The sequence below is a fragment of the Drosophila mauritiana genome, chromosome 3L (assembly GCF_004382145.1).
Source record: "Drosophila mauritiana strain mau12 chromosome 3L, ASM438214v1, whole genome shotgun sequence".
Lineage (NCBI taxonomy): Eukaryota > Metazoa > Arthropoda > Insecta > Diptera > Drosophilidae > Drosophila > Drosophila mauritiana.
Genome location: NC_046669.1, coordinates 9,248,192 through 9,268,518, shown reverse-complemented (window position 1 = coordinate 9,268,518; position 20,327 = coordinate 9,248,192). Strand labels below are relative to the sequence as shown.

The 20,327-nt window shown below is 40.9% G+C and overlaps 1 protein-coding gene across 3 annotated transcripts in view; it reads right to left on the bottom strand.

The window, feature by feature from the left end:
- The window catches only part of LOC117139094 (capon-like protein), a 43,910-nt gene that overhangs the window by 16,286 nt on the left and 7,297 nt on the right, over positions 1-20,327 (bottom strand). The gene's annotated exons all lie outside the window — the stretch shown is intronic.

Here is a 20,327-nt window from a genome sequence, read left to right as displayed (position 1 = left end):
CCCTTTGCCAAGTTTTACATCGGCCACGATCCATCAATTTGTTTTTCATTTCGCTGTCGCTCAACCATATGGTTATAAATTTGGTGGATTTGTGCAAATTTATGGCCAAAAACTGAATGCAAACAGCGGTGACAGCAATTGTTTGAAAATAAAAATTGCAATTTTAATGCACAATTTTTGTGTTGTTTGCGTTCGGGTATTTGTTTTACGGCGAATGCAGCTCAAGGATAACAAATGCGTAGATATGGACCTAGATCTGCGAATTTTAATACAGTGACAACAACAATTTAAATGCGAAATGACATGACAACAACCACGTCCAGCCAGCAGAGCGAAAGAGACGCTGATGATGCCATCGTCGACTGACAGTGACAAAATGTGCATGAGATAGCAGTCACGCCCCCAACGCCTACCATTCCATCAGATATATGCAAACACACACACACTACACATATTTGAACAATAGAAATAAGTATGTAGTGAAGAGGGTTCATTTTTCGTTGGAAATGTCTTTCGCCGCGCCGAATGTCCTTATGCAGATATCTTTTGGAATATTTCACGATAATAGACGGTTTCTATTTATGGCAGCCAGCATATGTCTATTCTCCATGATCTATGTCAAGTTATGGTAAACAAATCGAAAATTTTTTGCGCCACATTGCGATGAATTTCTGCGAATGCTAATTCGCTGGATGATTAATGTTCTGTTCTGTGGATATAAGGGATATGGCGTGTGCCGAATCCATACTTTTTCGGGCTAATGCAAAAATAGCACTAGTCAAATTTTGATATTCGGCAGAAAATAGATTTCCGCACATTAATTGAGAAAATTATTAGAGGAACATCAACTGAGTTAGGTAATGCCGGTGCTAATTGATTTCCACCTACGCCCTGACGAACGCCATGTGCCCTAAAAGTCTGGAAGGCAGTTTATTAGTCAGTAAAGGCGAATGTTTACTTCGCCCAACTACACTTATGATTATGCAGATGCTAAGAAATATATTTTTAAAATACTCGCTAGCTGAAGTTCATATATCCATTGCCATTCAAAGGGTTATGAAACGGGGCTTTAAACTTCCCACAAAAGCCATCCGGCAGTAAGCCCATAAAAGCCATTTTCAAAGCGGAAAGCAGCCGAAGATGGAGCTGAAAACAAGGAAAATGGTATGGGGCAGAAACGAAACTCTCACTCTCGCCCACAAATATTTGGATTGCATTAAATTCATGCAAACACAAAGGATCAAGGATACACAGAGCGCTTATCCTCTCCAGCTAGACAAATCCCCGCGCAAATAAAATAAAGAAAACCAACTTCAGACTCGGGGAAAAGCGTTTCGCTCACTCTTTTTTGCCTAGCTTTTCCTATTGCCTTTCACCCCACATCGCCATTTTCCTTTCAGTTTTCCCCGCCCAGCGCCATTCGCATCCTTTTTTTCACTTAAAAACCATTCCAGTGCGACGGCTCTATGCAAATAGCCGCTGGACTTTGTTCGTCGCTTCGTTTAAATTCATTTACTTTGATTAAAACCCCGGCCAAGAGTGGACCCTTTCGTCCTGCAAAGTAGTAAACTTTTATACATCTTTGCGTGGGACTAGACGCCTTTGCTCCCAGCCGAGTTCATACTTTATTTAAGGCCATAACTTTACCTTTGTAAACAACAAAAGATATGGATTCGTTTTAACTGTTTTCACTGTTAAAAACTTCAAAGTTAGTGCTTAATGGATATGATTTTAAAAGATTTTTGTTAGTTATCTACTTTTGCTTTAATACATTCACATATTCTTGTTTATTTAAGGATACTCCGGTTTATTACCCATTTATTGCTATAACAAATAATTGTTTGCTTTTCTTAATAAGCAAATGGTTGTTTAACACATTTTTTTCTGTGTATACAATTTAAGGTTTCAAAGGTTTATGACCCGCATTACGTTTATGGGTGAATATTGTAGATTCTGTTTTGATTATGAGTTTTGCGAAACAACTCACGTTTTTTCTTCCACTTTCTATGGCGTTTTCACCATCCATTAATTGCGAGCAATGAAATCGATTTTCCCCACTTCCAGTTCTATTTTCATACATTTGTTTATTTACACTTGATCGTTCGGGCGAAAGACAAGTTAAAAGTCAAAAGCTGGCCACGTCTGTTGGCCCTCTCCGTGTGACGTCAGTGCGAAACAGTCGAAATGCTCAAGGTGTCCTGAGATATTACCTGCCATTTGTTCGGACAAAAAGCAATTAAGCTGCTCTTACAGTCACCCCATAAATCCCGACTAAGATCATCAAGAAATTGAATGTTGAATTAAGAGATTTGAAGGGGGCGCAACACAAAAAATTAGATGGGTTTCAAATGGGTTGAGGAGCACGTTTAGCCGATGGTCAACGACAAACAGATTAGGACAGCTTAGTTGGCCGGCAAAAAAAAATATGCAAAAAAATGAATAAAAGAAAGCCCCTTGGCGCTGCATAAAAAATGTGAAAAACTCTGGAAAAGGATTTGGTTTTTGGCTTGCCTTTCAGCCTTCCGCCAGCGTTTCGGCCATGGCTAATGGCGCTTCAGGCCGGACCAGCTTTCATGTTCGGCTTCCACTGCCCCTTTTGCTCTTTTGGATTTGCCTTTCAACAATGCGAAACATTTGTTTGCACAGCTTTGCAGGGTACGACGGGCAAAAGCGTTGAAAACATAATTTTTCTCGGTTTATTTACCCAAAAAAAAAGGAAATGAAATATAAAAAAACATTTATGTGTACACGCAACCCCTGACCTTGGTGCCACATTTTTTGTCGCAATGCTGCAGGGTGCTACCAATTGCTTTTTCTTGTTTTAATGCTAATCCACTAAAGGGGTATTATGTTTCGATATATAACAGAGATTAAACATGAAATTGTACTTCAAATCTAAATCAAAATCAAATCTTATTAAGTATTATCACCAATATCTCAAAGATTATACTTATGTATAATACCAACAATTTATTTACTTTACACTGTATTTTACACTTGTGTATTTTTAAAGCCTATTTTTGGGCAGTCAATGCCATTAAAAGCTTTCGCTGCTAACACCTCGTTGTGGGGGCAATTTTTAATGTGTAGTAATAAATTATGAAATGTGAAAAGTACATTTCAGTAACCCCATGCACATATTCACTTACACACTTTCATGTTTAACATTTGCTTTACATTTGTGTTGATATGCGTTAAAAAAAACATTGCACAGTTTTCAGGGCACATGAGCAAATGAGAGCATGGGGAAATATGTGAAATAACGAGAAAACTGCGGAAAAGCTCTTGCTCTTTTCCCGAATCTCCTTCGCCACTAATTCGACATGTGTAAGAAATTTAAAAATTAATTAGGAAAATAGAACGAAAAATTAAAAGCGAGATGATATGTTGAAGCCTCAGCGAAAATAGATCAAGTCGTATGGTATTTATAAGTAGTAAATTGAGGCTGTTTATTGAAACATTTAATTGGCCACTTTGCGAACTCTTCACTGGAAATTCGTTTTAAAATTGTTGATTGAGAATTTGATGTCTTCATTTGTTTATCGATGCGGCATGGGTAAAAAGCATGTGTGTAGAGGAATTTCTTTGATGAATGTTTTTCATTTTGAGTGCAGGCTAAATAAAGTCTGCCTTGGCCTTGGTTTAATAGCCTGGGATTTTGAGTTATTTAAGTGAAGCAATGATAAAATGAAGTGTGTTTTCAATTAAAATATTTAGCACGAACAGTAGCTAAAGTTTAAGCTCCTTAAATTGCATACAGCAGTAATTGTACAAAATTGCACAAAAAATATATGTACAAAATCCTTTTTTACTGCCTGAGTACAACGCACAGTCTTAAAGAAAAGCTTGCGTAAAACATTTAAAAACAAGCTCAACAGGGCGAACTTAAACCTGAAACTGCAGGGATGAAGTGGGAAAGCAGCCTCAAGAATTTTCGCTAATAATGTTAATTCCATTGCCACCTTCTGCACCGCCCAACTCCCAGTGAAAACCACCGCAGATAATCAGCATCTCCTGGCTGTTGTACTTCCTGCTGGCTTTTGTTTTGCTTTCATCTCGGGTTTTAGTTTTCTGCTGTCTCGGCCATCCTGTCTTCAGTCCTGTTCCTTCCTTCCTTCTGTTGCGCAACTTAACTTTCGTTTGGGTTTCCCGCCCAATAACCAACAGGCAAACCAAACCACCCATCACCCTCGTTTCAGGCCATTTCATTAGCATCATCCAGCCAGGAGGAGCCAACTTAATGAGATGGCGGGCAAAACTTCGAGCTGTCTTTTTGGTTTTTTGTTATGCATAACTTTGGGCATTTGGCTTGTGCTTAATTTAAAACAATTATTTGACGAGCTGTAAGTGGCCAGCGCCGCAGGCCAACTTGGCTCAAACCGAATCAAAGGTTGGTCGAAAGCGAAATGCAAGTCTTCTCTCCACTCATCTCCAAATTGCAGTTGGCCAAAATGCAAATGCAAATCGTTTGGCCAATAGCACGCCCATCCCTATTATATCTCAACTATGATAATTTGCTGGCCGTTAAGCCAGCGGGAAAATGCGCAGCTCGAATGCAAACTGCAAACAAATGAGTTTGTCTGGTCGAATAAATCATGTCGTGGGATTTGGGGCTGCAGCTGGAAATGGAAGTGTGCCCCCCTTTATCAGCTACTCGAAACTAAAGTGCAAAGTCAGGCTGCCTAAGTGGCGTGAAGTGAAATGCTTTCTTTTAGCCAACACTCGCGGCAACAAGTTAAGTGCAAGTTAAATCAACATCTGAATTTCCACCGTGCTAAAAACACCGGAAAGAAGAAGAAGCTCGCTAGGTGCAAATGAAATGAGCATAAAAGTGCACTGCAAGAAAATCATTATCAAATCTTAAACTGCAAAATGTAACTCTATGCCTAGATATAATACTTATTTAACCAGTTAATGAAATTATGAATATCAAGCTCATTTTTTATTTTATACCTGTACTTAAACGCTACGAGGAGTGTTCTTCCAATTTATTCTCTCCATTTGGCCATAAACCTGCATGTGAGGAGTCTCACCGTCGAATGGCTAATAAAAAACCAAAGACTTGTCTGTGGGTCTGCATTTGCATAAGCCGGCTTTGGTGGGGTCTTTGATTGGCCCCAGCCAGGGAGTGCGATTGGATATGTAGGCATTACTCACCTAATCCATCAATGACTTGCCCATGTAATAGTCAGTTTCCGGTGGAAAAAAAGATACAAATTATGCTTTCTGTTTTGTGCACTTCACACTCCACAGACATAAAACTCTAAGCTAATAATAAACGATGCGAAAGAAATGGAAAAGCAAACAAAAAACCATAAACTATTATCTGAGCGGAGATAATAAAAAAAAAAATATGAGTTGGGGGGACTTTAGTTGCATTCTTTGTTTGTTCTTTGTTACGACTTTCGCCTCACTTCATTAACTCCCCTCGCTCAATTGTGGAGTATCAAGTTTTATTGGCCCCATAGTTCAGTTCGGTTCACATCGGTTCAGTTTATATCGGCCCTATGGAAAAGTAAAAGTTTCTGTTGGCTGCTGTCCAGCGGTGACCCATATATATCTATATGGTATGTAGTATCCCACAGATATTCGGGTTCTTTTTAAACAAAGCGAATCGAAACGGAATGCATTATGCAAATGCAGCTGCCACACCACGCCAGCATGCAAGAAATGCATCATGAGGCGAGAGTATTTATATTATGATGAGGCAACCATGTCGGGATCTATCTGACCCCGATCCCTCCGGAGATACATACGTGTGTGGGTGTTGTGGGTAAGTGAAATGTTTTGTTCGAGCATAGTCGGGGAATACAACAACCGACATGCCACACAGACAGTGGACATGCCTTGTTCTCCACATGTAATTGCAAATCAAATGAGCCGGGATTAGACAAGCGTATCGTGCTGGGATACGGAACATCTCCGTCTTCTTGATTTATATGTGCCCTGGTTTTGGCATACTTCAGCTGGAATAACATCGCCGCAAAGTTTCCGCCAAAAGTTTCAGTTCTGTTTTCTCAAAGAGAGAAAGTGAGTGCAGGAACCACGGTGGCGGCAAAGTTTACTAGTCAAAGGTAAAATCAATAAACGAGTTACCATTTGGACAGTGAACACCGTACACAAAACGCCACCCGAGTTACCAACAACCACCCTCTTCGACTTGGCCATAAACAATTGGGGGTACCGAGTACTGAGGGCGACAAAGCGTACACAAGTGGAACAATAATAACAAAGCAGAAAATCAATTGGAAGTACTTAGGCAAACAATGGACCAAAGTAATGAAAGAACAGACCAGTGGCCAAAAAAAAAGAAGAAGGAGAACAATAAAGGCCTCTGCTCCATCCCCTTCAATCTTATGTTGTAACAATCCAATTTAGCGCAAGGCGATTATTTTGATACCAATATTAGGAGTAGCATAAAAGATACCTTTAATTACCTTTAATACAAAGATATATTTTAGAAAAATTAATCTTTTACTTGTAATCTTTTATTAAATCAAATATAAATGAAATTTCATCTGCCAAACTGTTAAATTTATTTTGATTTATAATTTATTTTTCTGCAAAGCTGCAGTGTTTGCACACGAAGTGGTCCAAATCACATTTAATATTAAATGATTATAATTTGATAATATAGTTTCGTATTATATCAAGCCACAAACAGTTTAAAAATTATTTTTTTAGTAATGGGAAACTTTGAATAGATCTCCAAAGAGGAGCGCTTTGTGGGATGAAAATAAAGCCAAAGCGCAAACAGAAATGAAAATAAATAAATTGCGTGCCTCACACAAACGCACAAGTGGACGCCAAATGGGCAAAGAGCACGGGGCGTATGAGTAATGCGTCACAGCAGCTAAACGAGCGGAAGCGTTTAATTAGCAGCTTTAATAATTCAATCGGCGTTATATGCTCCCTCAGCCCCCCCTCGTCTTTGATCCCCCGCCCCCACTGTGCGTGTATGCTGACCGCTAATTTTTATACAGCAATTTAACCATGTTATTATTGTTATTATTCGCGTTTCTCTCCTCTGCCTTTTATTCGGCTGGTGTAAATTTCACAAACAAGTGCTAAACAGACTTAAACGCTTGGCGCCTCCAATTATTCCCATCTCAATTTCCATGGATTTACTCCGGCCGGTCACACATTTTATTGAACAACCTTATTATTGAGCAGATGTGGCGGGCAATTGGGTGTGTGGGTGGTTGGTTACTTGCGGTGCCCTTTGAAATAAATTGTGTGGCTTTTTGGGGGTGGTTTTTTAGCCATTTGGAGGACTTGGGGGTTTCGGTTGGAGCTGTGTTGGTTTCTGTTTGGCCACCTGCTGGGTGGTTGCCAGGGCTTAAACACAGCCACTGTGGGGTTAATGAACTCCATTTAATTGGGTTAGTGGTTAGCTCAACCAAAAAATACTGCTTACAAAATGCAAATTAGTCGGTACATTATTGGTTTTATGTTTCTGGGAAACAGCTCCTCCTGTTCGTCCTGTTGGCCATTTTAAAGCGTCAAAATTGCAAATCGCCGTCGCACGTACATATATGGCTAAAATTGCATCGCAATAAATTTCAGCAATGCCAATGGCCAACAGAGCCGGAGGCGAAGCGATGGGAGTGTTTGCCGCGACTGCTTAATGAAAAAGTAGCCATGGCAGCCAGCAAACACGGGCAAAGGCAATGGCAAGACCTGGTCAATTGCCATTGATGTCCAAGAACAGACAAACATACAGCCAACTAGAGAGCTACACTCAGCGATAAATTGGTGAAGAAAAAAGGAAAACCTTATATACATAAATTACTAAATTAAAGGTACCTTGCTTCGTACAAACTTTCTGCTTTTGCCAAAATCTTTGAAAATATTCTATATATCTTAGTCGTACATTCTAATAACTTCAACTTATTTTTTTCACGTGTACACAAACACCGTCGGAATAGACAGACATCCAGAAATAGCTAGACGCAGTCGCAGTTGGAGGCTGTGTAAAAAGCATCAAAGCCAGCGCCAAATGTTGACTCTAGCCTGCAACATGGCCATGTCCAATGTGCGTGCATCTTGGCTTTTTCTACTACCTGCAGCCGACTGACTTTAGCCCACTCCCAGGCCATTCAATCCATGGCCAAATCGCCGCTGCAGCTGAGCTTTGATTTGATGACCGTGTGTCCCATGTTCGCTTTCTGTTTCGCCTCCAACTCCAACTCCAACTCCATCTTCATCTCCATTTCCATCGAGCATTTCACTTTGTGTCGCCTGCAAGCGAGTGAAATCCAGAAACTTGGCCTCCGCGTCTGGCAATCGGCGGATCAGCATAAATGACTGCATCCGCCGTGCGAGAAAAGAATATGCTATGAAGTAATTTCATGCCATTTCAGAGAGCTAAGCTAAACTGGACCGCAATTATAATCAATTCTAGCTCGTATCACGAGAAGAAAAAATAGTAAGTATTAGAGATTCCATGTCCATGAGCTAATAAAACAAGCTGAATCTTGATTCTTAAGAATTTTAAATAAATTAGTTTATTTATCACAGAATATCATATCATTTATTTCTTAAAATGCATACCATTTTTGTACATTAAACCAATAACACTCTAATTCAATTTCGGCTTTCATTATATTGTATTTTCCCCTGTGCCAACCTCTGGGAATCGAGTGTAAAACTAATTTCAGCAACGATGCCCAAATGATAGCACACACAAACAGCACCGATGCGGATCCAGTTTCATTATTGTTCCGAGTCAGAAGCGTCAATTGCCTAACTAGAACAATAGCATCTGTGGTGCATCAGGCACAGAAGCTCTTGTGCAGTTGCCTTTCCCATTAGACCAGAGCAAATATAATTACCAAGACTAACTGGGGCAACAAAAATGCCAGGAAAATGCTAGGAGGAGCCCGGAAAAGCCGTGCTAGCCGAGCCGGCCGAGCTTTGGAGCGCATAAATGCATGTTAAAGTCAATTTATGCAGGCCAGACAATGCAGCTTAGATCCTCTTGGCATCCACTTTTGTGCCAGGTACAGATTGCCAACAAACACGTCCGGCTAGCACACATTCCCCAAGGGGCCAGGACACGTGCTTGTTAGCGTAATATGAACACCCCATTGCCCGTTTGAATATGTTAAGTGGCAGCCGGGATGACGGTGCGTATGAGCGATATATGCATTCCAACAGCTAGCCAACAATGGAATGCAATTTGCCATACCAATCCCAGCCTGGCAATTAATTTTGACTTTAGACTCCCTATGGCAGCTAAAAAAAAAAAGAAAAACCCAAAGAAAGTCGACGAAGCGAACCGAAAAATCTATGACAAATGGCCCGAACATATATCCACTCCCAAAGACAGAAGTTGCAAGACGAATGTGCAGCTTTTTCACAAATTTGACAGCTGCCGACAGTTGAAGGCAACTCTTCGGGGCGCACTTCAATTTTCCATCACATTTTGGGCTCAATGGTGTGAAGAAAAGCGTTATTCAGCGGGAAAGTTTTGGGAAAAATTCTGCTGCCAACTAAAATTTTCCACTTCAATTGCCAGTTGCCGCTATTCAACTTTAATTTGAGTAATATGAAAAGGGAGACAAAAATCAATATGCCTAACGTGTGGCCGTCGGCGGAAATGTTTCGAGTCGTAAAAGAAATATATTAAAACGAGCAATGTATTATTACTATTTTTTTTGGGGACAATGCCTAATGGCACGCAACATGGGAGTTATGAAAAAAAACGGGTGTGGACAAACGAAAATGGGAAAACATTAGGCAAAGTTCGGGGGAAAACCATAAAAAAAAAATAGGAAAGAAAATGCAGTCGCGATATCTGCCTCCCTGTAGCGATCTGTTAATGATACTTTCCCGGTGAAAATCGCGAGAAAAATGGCAAAGAAACGAAACGAACTCGAAACGAGGACACGCACATTATATAGCAATTTGTGTGCTCGCTCTGGCAACAAAAAAGCAAGTAAACTTCGCCCGACTTTCGCAACTGAAAGGCAAAAAGTTAAAAGCAATTTGGATTTTGGATTGGGGGCCAGTTTTTTTAGCCACCTCACGCAACTTGAATTCCCCCATAAGGACATTGCAACAATTGTTCGCCAGTTGTTCGTGAGAAAAGCCAATGTCAAGGTGTACGGAACGATTTTCTATTAATACCTGTCGACGCGCTATTTATTTTCGATTTAGTTTCCGAATGCTGGCATTGTGCATTCGATTCGATTGTTTACTACTGCTCATTAATAATTTATAAGACATACCTCAACGGAATGCCATGATTCACGATCCAAAATGGCTAAAAACTTTTGCTGCTGCCTCAAAGTTCTTTGCTAATTCGATTCTTCTATTACACGAGCTAAATTGTTTGAGAGCTAGTTCGTCGACGAATGCCTCACTTTGCCAATTTTTTAATTAAATTTTTGCCGACCTACGGAAAAGCGTTGTCAGTTTGGCTCACATTGGTTCACAGTCCCTTTTGCCGGGCTGCAGCCATTTCCAAATGTCTGTTCATTCTTTTTAATTGACAAAATTGATTAAAATGTTGCTTAACATTTTGCACCAAACTGACATTTATCTTAATTGCTGGGAAAATGTCGTTTGGAAAATAGAAAAACGCCCGAAACGGAGTCCAATGAAATAGGGCACGGATCCGAAAGATGGAGCTCTTAATTAGATAATGGTTGTCGGGGCAGTTTGTAAATTCAATTTGCTGCAGATAAATGGAGCGCAAGGAGAGATGTCAGTATTAAAAAGCAATTCTATATTGAAGCAAACAAGTGAAATAAACTCCCTTTTTTCGCCTTATTTTAGCAATATTTTTCACGCTTTATTTCGCCGTGAGTTTTATGACCTGGCCCACCGGGAATACGCAAACTCTTTCGCAACAATTTTTATGGCATTTCAAACAGTACGCATACGCACCGTTGTCCATGATTTTAGTGGCCAGCGCTTTATTTTTATCAACGAATTTCAAAGATTTTTGTGTCATTGCCAAAAAATATGATTTAGTTCCCAGTATTTATTTATGTTTCTCTGCTGTCAGTGGGAGACTGCTGACACGCAATCCACGCCCATCCGATATGTAGGTGTCATTTGTTTATAATGTACATATATGTATATCTTAAATATTTCATTTAAAAGCATATTAAAGCATAGTTCAAAAGCTATTGAGCGCACTGGCCGGGCAATATGTGGCCACCACTTCCGCTGGATGTCAAGCATGTGGCAGACAAATGTTCCTCTCGACCAATGTAGTCTTTGGCCCTTGGGCTCCACTGCATTGCACTTGACACGCTTCCAAGGAGCATTCGTAAGGACTTTGGACACTTTCCAAGGCATCGGAAGAAATCGGTTGCAATGGACTTTGCGCCAAATCCTGAGAGATTGCCGAGTGTGACTGGCATTTTTATAGGCTGCAGTTGAATTATCGACACATTTTCTACAAACCACTTCTGCCAAGCATTCTTGTGTACTATTGACTTTTCCAATTCCGAGTGCCGCACTCATTTAACTAATCAAAAGTAATTTTAATCAAAGGGAAACCTTCGCCGCAGGCCAGGCACAGATAACATGGAGAGCAGCAGACAGAGCGAAAGCAATTAAAGCCACGTGCAAAGTTTGCCAAAGGATCCCGGGCAAAACTTCTTCTAGGCGCCAAGGTGGATGACTTCAAGAAGGATTACTGGTCGATTTTTTTCCTTATTTGCCTTGCCAAAGATCAGAGGGAAAGTCCTGGCGCCCCAGCGAAAGTGGCCCGGGGACTTGGATTGCCAATCGTTGGGAGTAGATTGGTGTGGGGATGCTGGGTTAAGCAAACTTAATTAATAAGGAAATACGCAGCTGATTGAAGGCGTGCACAGAGAGATAATGTGGTCATGAATAAACATTGAAGTCACATCAAAAAGTCGAGAATTACATAGAAATAAATTGTAGAAAGAACATTTGATTTTGTGCCATTTTTGATTTTGTCTGTCAAACTAACTTTCAATACCTTATAGATAATAATTTCCTTTATTTTATATCAATTCCCTACATTTTTTTCCAGTGCAACCAGGCGGTGTGTATGTTAGACATGGTCCTGCGTCGTGCACTGAATCGAAACTCATTAAAAACTTTCACTGTGGTTTCATTAAAGGCAACAGCTGCCACGCCCCCGCACGCACTCACGCCCACTTTCGCTTCCTGATTGTCTTCTATTAATATGTCAAGAGCTGGGCAAGAACACACACATTGTGCCGACAAATAAATTTGAATAATTAAAAGGCCCACAGAGAAATTTAAACGCCAAGGAGGTGTGTAAAGAATGAAAGCCGAAATAGATGCGAAACAGCTGTCCTTTTATTTTTGCCAAATGCCAGGACAATCTGTTGGTGGTGCCCCCAGAGAGAGAGGGATCCCCTTGATTATTTGGCAAGGGGTGAAGAAAAGGGGGAAGAAAAAAAGCCAGTGGCACAGACAAATAAAACAGAGATAATCGGCATGGCAAAGTGCACCCACCCACGCACAATAGACCAAAGCGACAGCTTGACAAACTAATAACAAAAGGCAAGCCCGGCTGACAAACGCACTCGTCTGTTGGCCAAGTTGGGTACAAAAAAGAGCTGGCCAAGATCCTAGCTGCCAGATAGCCAGCAACCCAGCTACCCAGCTACCCAGATGCCAGATGCGCGCAGACCCAGGGACATTCGAGAGCCGGAGGCCAAGAAAAGTACTCCTTAGCCCCGGGGCTTTTGGTTAGCTCATTAAAAATGAGAGCCACTGTTTTCGTATGCCAACAAGTGCCAAAGTCACAATTTTAATTTAGCCTAGACAAGGACAAGGGAATCCCCCACTATTTGTCATGGTCAGGAGTGGGTTAGTAGCCGCTGTTCTGTTGTCCTGGTTCTCTCTGCTGTTTGCATAATCCCACTCAAGTGGCCCACTCATCCATCCAAAGAGCACCCACCCACATTACCAGCCAATTATGAGGCGGCTTACGGCCCACACCAAAAAAAAAAGTTCAAAACTTTAAGCGACAGCTGACAAAATGTATTTTAATTAAAATTCAAAGAAAAGCCCAGCGCAGAGTTCTGGCAAAACGCAAATTTAATTGAGCGCAGCCAGGACAAGGCAGGATACATTTTCTTCACGCCCTATAAACTTGCAAACAAGCTGATTCCGCTTTAGTTCGCATTCGCATTAAGGAATATAACCAGTAGGCCAACCAAGTTCTTAAAGATCAACAAAGACTTCCGAAAATAGGTATTAAGGGCAATAAATTAGTGTCAAATTAATTTGCGAACCTTTTTCAAATAATACGCTTTCTGAGAACTTTACAAATTAAAGCATCATTAATAAATTGCTAAAGGTTGAATTTGAGATTACATATATGCAATAAAACCTTTAAAACTAAGCTGATATATTTCCAATAAACATATTGATCTTACGCTGAACTGAAAAACATATTTAAAAGCATCAAGAAAAAAGACGAACCGTCGAAATCTTTTATAGTATTTTGTAGGAAATAATTTTCGACGAGAATGCAAATGAATTGTTGGCTAATTGAAAAAGCTTTCAGCACGCGCGCTTCGCCCGCTGAAAAGGTCAAAAGAGCGGCGCGTTAAAGAATACACAAACATTGCGTATACGCGGTGTGGGTCGCACGCCTTTTTCCTATTTGCAACAATTAGGCGCCAATCGCGGGCAATTATTAATTTGGCTTGGCTTTCAATTAAGCAATTTGGCGCCGCACCCTCTAAAAAACCCCCCTTTCACCCACCGCCACCCACTAAAATGTTGATTGTTCCACAAGTTGATTTTTGGGTGGTTTTTGGTATGGGAAAAGTGGAAAAGTTGGCGGAACAAAAGGCCGAAGACGCATTGAAAATTGGTCCATTTATGGTTCCACATGTGTGTGTGCAAAATTTCTTAAATTTTACGATAGGAAGGCGGCAAGAGCTAAAAATGCCGAAAGTGCTGCACCCTCCACCATCGGCAAAAACTTTTATGCTAATTTCCACCCACCGAAAAGGGGGAGGCAGAAGTTGGGCTGGATTGGCGCTGGATTCAGCATCAAGTGGAAAACTTTCACAGTATCCCAACACGGTCGACACAGTGTCGAAGAAATGTTTGTTTAGAATTTGGCAGAGCGTTATTTATGGCCCAATAACTTTTAACTTCACATGCGGCCCCCTTCTTGGCTGGAAATGCAAATTAGTTGCCATTTGGCCAAGACTCACGTAGAGTCGGCTCGCACAATGGGGCCAAATAAATTTAATTGAAAAGCCAGTCGGTCAGGCGCTTCGTGAGGCAGGGTGAGGTGTGGTCCAGCTGGGCAGGTAAAATCGTTTTCCTCAAAGAATGTCAATCGAATCGATCGAGCACAGAAACAGCAGCCGCCAGTCAAAGTGTTTAATTAATGCCTAAATAATTGACAGCAACCATCTTTTGGCAAGCATTTTCAGCATTGATGTTAAAGCCACCTCCTCCATTTTCCTTTTCCCTCTGAAGTGGCCATTCTGAAGGTTAAGGCTACGCCCACGCACTCAGTTGAACATTTTCATCTAGGGTACACAATTAATTTTCCAATAAGTATGTATAGGAATACATGGAAACATTTATATATTATGAAACTCAATAGATTTGTTCTTACGAAGTGGTCGATTTTTGTTCATTGCCCTTTTTAATATGTTTTAAATAAACACAAAGGCTGTTCTGCGAAATAATTATCTCAACAGAAATGTATTTTGAAAATCGTGTTCTTGTTGGCACAAATTAATTTTACAACCATGAACAAAAATCGAACGCAAAAACATATATATATTTCGTTGGAAAATTAGCACTTGAGTATAAAATAGATCTTGCAGAGATAATAAAATATAAATTAATAAGTTAAATTTTTATATTATATTATATATTTGATTGAACTTAGCTGTAAATTTAAATAAAAATCTCCCAAGAAGCGCACTTTTTTTTATCCAAACACAATTGCACCTAATTATTGGCCATAAAGTTGATTTAAGCAGTTGACTGGCGTGCCACAAAAAAGCCATCCAGCGGTGCCCTTCCATTTTAGTCCGCAATCCTCCATCGCTGCACTCCATCCACCAACCGCCATCGCTGCCCCATGACGCCAGTCTCTTTTTGTGGGTCTATGGCGGCAATGTCAAAGGTCGCTGTGAATGGTGGCACATAATTGCACTTGACAGCAAAACGACAGCAAAGGCAAGAGCAGTAGCTGTAGTAGCTGTATCTGTATCTGCTGCAGTAGCAGGAACAGTCGACAGTCGCTGAGATAAGGAAAAGCCAAAGCCCAGGGAAAACTGTGAAAGATCGCATAGCGAAATGAATTCAATTGCAGTTTTTTCCGATGGCTGCAGCTCTCGTTGGGTTGTCACTGATTAGACTGTGGAGTAGGGAAGCTCCCAGCTCCCGGCGCTTTTGATGCAGCGGCACAGATAATTTTCCATCTTTTTTTTTATTTTTTTGCAAGAATGAATGAAACGTGAGCGGCGGCAGTTAACGAGTCTCTGCTGCAACCCTTTTTCGATTTGCTTCTGGTCGGAATGGGAAAATTGGCAGAAAATGATCGGAGATCGCTTGTCATTACCGAAAAACAAAGATGGAAGAAGTGGAACAGGCGAGTCGCGAATTTGAGATACCCTGTTCCTAGTACTTAACATATATATATATAATTAATTATGGTTAATTAAAATAAATGCATTATACATTCACTGGATTAATTAAAAGATCGAGCTTGAATATCGCTGATAAAAAAGCGGTAACAACTCATGACTCATCCAATATACCCTTTGTTGCAGAGTACTGGGGCATCATAATATTGAACCCAGGCCGCATTCGATTGTGCTGCTTCATTTGCTTTGTTTGGGCCACGGCCAAGCCCAGTTGGCCAGTAAACAGCAAACAGCAAACAGCAAACAGCTGTCAGCAGCTTGGGAAAGGGTCGGTGTTCGATGTTTGGTGGTTATGGGCCTGGTCTAGAAAACGCTTGGAAAGAGCGTGCCACGGCAGCTGGCGTTGCAACTTCCGCCATTGAGCGCTTCGCTAGGCACCCGCAACATCGCTGGCCGGGCCAACAGTTTGCACATTTGCGTGTGCTACCAATTTTGGCCAGAAACAGGGATGGCTGTCTAGTTGGGAGTGGGTGAGAAAGCATTTTCCTCGACGGCGGCTGCCAGAGCCTGTGCGCCTGTGCCTGACTCATTGGCAGTCATTGGAACTCGTTTGCCTCAGCTGCGCCAGGTGTAATTGCGAAATTCAAGCCAATTTGCAACAGAAAATTGTGTAATAGATAATAAATGAGCTGAGTGGAGTAGAGCATGTGCAGCATTCATGGCCCACCGATCAGCGTTGTCGATTGGCCACCGCTGAATGAATGAATGAATGAATCATCATCATCATCAATGAGCTGGCAAGCGACACCCTAGATAAGCCAACCAAAGTCCGCAAGTCCGGACAAGTAATGGCCACTTAATCCTTGACGACCAGCATTAATGTGGCACTTGACACACATTAAACGCGAATACAGCCGCAGAATTATGGCCCAAAGAAGCTCAAGTAGGTGGCCAATAATGTCCCCATCCTACTGGCGGTGCTAAGCCAAAGTGGAGTAACCCAAAAGCAGAACAAGAAAAATCGATTAGCTCAGCCAAGCAATCAGTTCAGAAATGAGCGGAATGAATCTGTAATAATCAAACAGAATTGGAAGAGGAATTGGCTAAAGAAGAGAGAACAAAAAAAAATGGAGAGGTATCACGACTTGGCCCCACACCCCATCGAATTCAAATGAATCCCCCAGTCAGTCGTTGATTCCACCAAATGGAAACCATTTCCGCACACTCACAAACTCACACTCACATCGATGAATATCCTTTTAGAGGGGCGCCAGAATCAAGCCATAAAAGCATTTAGCCGATAATTTGCAATGAATATGATAAACCCAAAGCCATTTGTTGGGCCAAAGGAAAATTACATTTTCCGCCATTGGCCTTTATTATTTTTATAGCACTTTTAAGTAACTGAAGGAAAATATTGAATTTTTTTTATTATTGGACTCCAGCCGCAAATCGATGCACAGCAGAGAGAAGCGGGTATGGCATTAAAAATTTATTGTGCTCCATACACCGTATGCATAAAGTCCAATTTCGATGGCGACAGCTTGTTTGTTTGCATTATGCGGATGTTATAGGCAACCGCCAAATGCATTTTGCCACCACAAGAATAATCAGAAATCCAGGGATCGGGAGCTGGAAACTGGAGACCAGCCATTTGTTGACGATGCCATACGGGGATGCCATTTTCCGCAGATGAGCTGCGAATTGAACAAAAGTGCTGGCCGTAAAATCGGGGCTGCGGTGAGGCGTGTTAATTATCTCATGTAAACCCGAACCAAATTGGCGAATGGCGCAATGCCAGCGAAGGAAAATCCAGCGCTAGAACAAATGTTTATCAAGATATTAACGAGCAAATTGAACTTTACACAAAAGGTTAAGCAAACACGAGAACGGAAATGCAAAAAAAAACTCTGAAATCTATGAAAAGAACTCTTTAAGAAGGCACATAAAAGGCAAACTTCTGGTGCGAAAAGGACTCTCGAATTTTATTTGCATTTTATGACTCATTTTTCACGCCCTCCTCGGAGGGCCTGCTGGTGTCAGTTGCGGCTGATAAAAGCCAGGACCTGTAGCAGGACGACCAGGACCCAAGTTAAATTGCAGGCCGCATAATCCTTTTTGGGCCGTCGTCCCTTTTGTCGCTGCCAATATAATTTATATGTAGGAGAAATGCTTTTGAAATGCCCACGGCCTCAACGGAAATGCCAGATAATTGAAATTGATATATGACGAGGCACCACAAGCGGAGTATCTGTCCTCATGTTTCCAGAGCTTCTAAAAACAAAACGAGGTCTGCCTTCGCAGATAAACAGAGCAGCCAGAACAGCGGGTGGATGGGACTATATTGCGTATGTCTGTATGGCATTCATAATTTTGCGTACACATGGAAAATGGGTAAACACAACACGAAGCGAAAGGAAAACTGAGGAAAATCCAAGGCACACACACTTTCGTAGCACGTGGACCACTGGCATGTGTGGCCGTCTCCATTTTATTTGTTTTTTAATATTTTTATGTGCCCCCGTATTCGCCAGTATTTTTCTTTTCTTTCGATTTATTTTTCGGCGCGATTTTCCTTGGTTTTGTTCGGTAAAAGTGGAACATATGCGCTTCACCTTCGCCTTAATTAATATTATTTTGTAAATAATAATTAATTTTACCTCGAGCGTAGCTATTTTCATTCCGAAAATAAAAATAATTTCCCATCGTGGAAAATGAAAGATGAACATGATTTCATAGTTTATATTTTCCGAGAGACCGTTCCGCGCGATGAGAGAAATGATAATTAACATGATTTCTATATGGACCGGAAATTGAATTTTCTGGAATGGATATCGATTCTGAATTCTCACTTCTTTCTGTTATTTTAAGAGGCTCCAAGTGAGGAAATGTCCGTTGCCTGCTCCTTTTCAGATAAATAAATAAATAAATACCAATTTTTGGCCAAAATTTAAACCCCTTTGAATTTGATCCAAACCATCAGCGTTATTCCACTTTGCTCAAATAATTGATGAACCAAAGGGCCATAAATTCCCCATACGCATGTCGGAAGTTGTTGAGCTCAAATAAATCGACTTGAATCGGATGCAATCGTATAAATATTTCATAGGACAGCAGTATTGGCCAAAATCACGGGCAAAAATCCGTGTTAAGCATACGCCGTGTTGCCAGGCGCCAAACAAACAAACAAACCGAAAAAAAAAATACATATAAAAGTGCGAGGAAAACAAAATTTCGGGCGCCGGTCGTTTTGTGCGTGTGAGAAAATAATTTATACACCTTTTGAAAGATTTATGCAGCATGGCTCTGGGGCTCCGGCAAAAATCGCGAAATCAAAGCGTGAAATTCAATTAATCTAAGCAGTAAAGTCGATGGCAAAATCCCAGAAATCCACATACGATATTCCAGGGTTTCAGGACACCCTATTCGTTAGCACTCGTTAGTTGGCTCTTGGTGATTCATAACTCGCATAATTCGCACTGGACACTCTGACAGATGAATCAGATGAATCAGATGAAGTTTCGCCGCTGACACAGCACAAAAACACATATATATTTTTTTTTGGTCTTTTGGAAACTGCAGTGGGTTGGGCTCTTTTGGGTTGTTCATCTTATTTGGGTTAGCCATCGAGTGTATATGGCAAATCGCTAACGGTAACGGGTATATTCACCGTTTGGGCCAAAAGCGAGTCCCAGCCAAAAGCAAAAACAAACAAACAAACGACGATGCCAAAACAAAACTGAAGCTGCAGCCGAAGCAAAAGCAAAATAACAAACAAAGCGAAAACTGCAAAAGCGTAACAGAGTGCAAAACTTTTTTTTTATACTTTTTCCCGATGTTTTTGCTTATGGAAAAATGCAAATAATAGTGGAGTTTTTCTTTTCTGGATGGTGGAAGTTGAGCGGCGGCAGGGAACTAAGAGCACGTGCATGAAAATGCAAAGAAAAACCTGCGCCACACAAGAAAAATATTCCATTGTTAATGTTACTCATACTTTTGGGCATTATAGTTGACTTTGAATGGGATATTTTCATACAATAGCTTGGAAGCTAGAACTTCCTGACATATTTTCCAAGTTCATCACAAGCTTACAGCATTCAAATATATGTATTAGCTTCACATCATTTATTTAGTGCCATAACTTAAACTTAAATACCAATTTTTCAGTGTATCACTTCAACAGTTGTCAAAGCATAAATGTTTGCTGTAATTTTGAGCTACCTCCGCCTTTCGGAACGTAAAATCGAGTGGATTTAATTGGCGCTGCAACTGCTGCACAACTCCAAGTGCAATGCCATGCCACACAAACAAAATTATGCAAAATACCAGGCTCACTGCCGCTTTGATAACGAACCAATTGTTGCCTGGGATACGTGAGAATGATGCGACTAATGTTGCAGATGATTTGCATACAAGGTTTGGCCAAAGTCAATGGCCGAACGAACAAAAGGCCCTCATGACATGAACTTGCCACATCTACCCATCTCACACAAATTTTCCCTGGGCAATGAAACCACCTTTCACTGGGGCGCCCAAGCTCATCAATCCTTCAGGCAAAATTAATTGAAATTTTGGTCAACCGCATGTAGCTGATCGAATCAAAAGCAAAATCAAAAGAACAATAATAGCAATAATAACAATAACAACAATAACAACAGCCACAGGAGCAGCTGGGCATGCAAACAATTTCCACACATTGAACAAAAATAATAAACAAAAGAGGATAGCAAAACATCGAAGGCA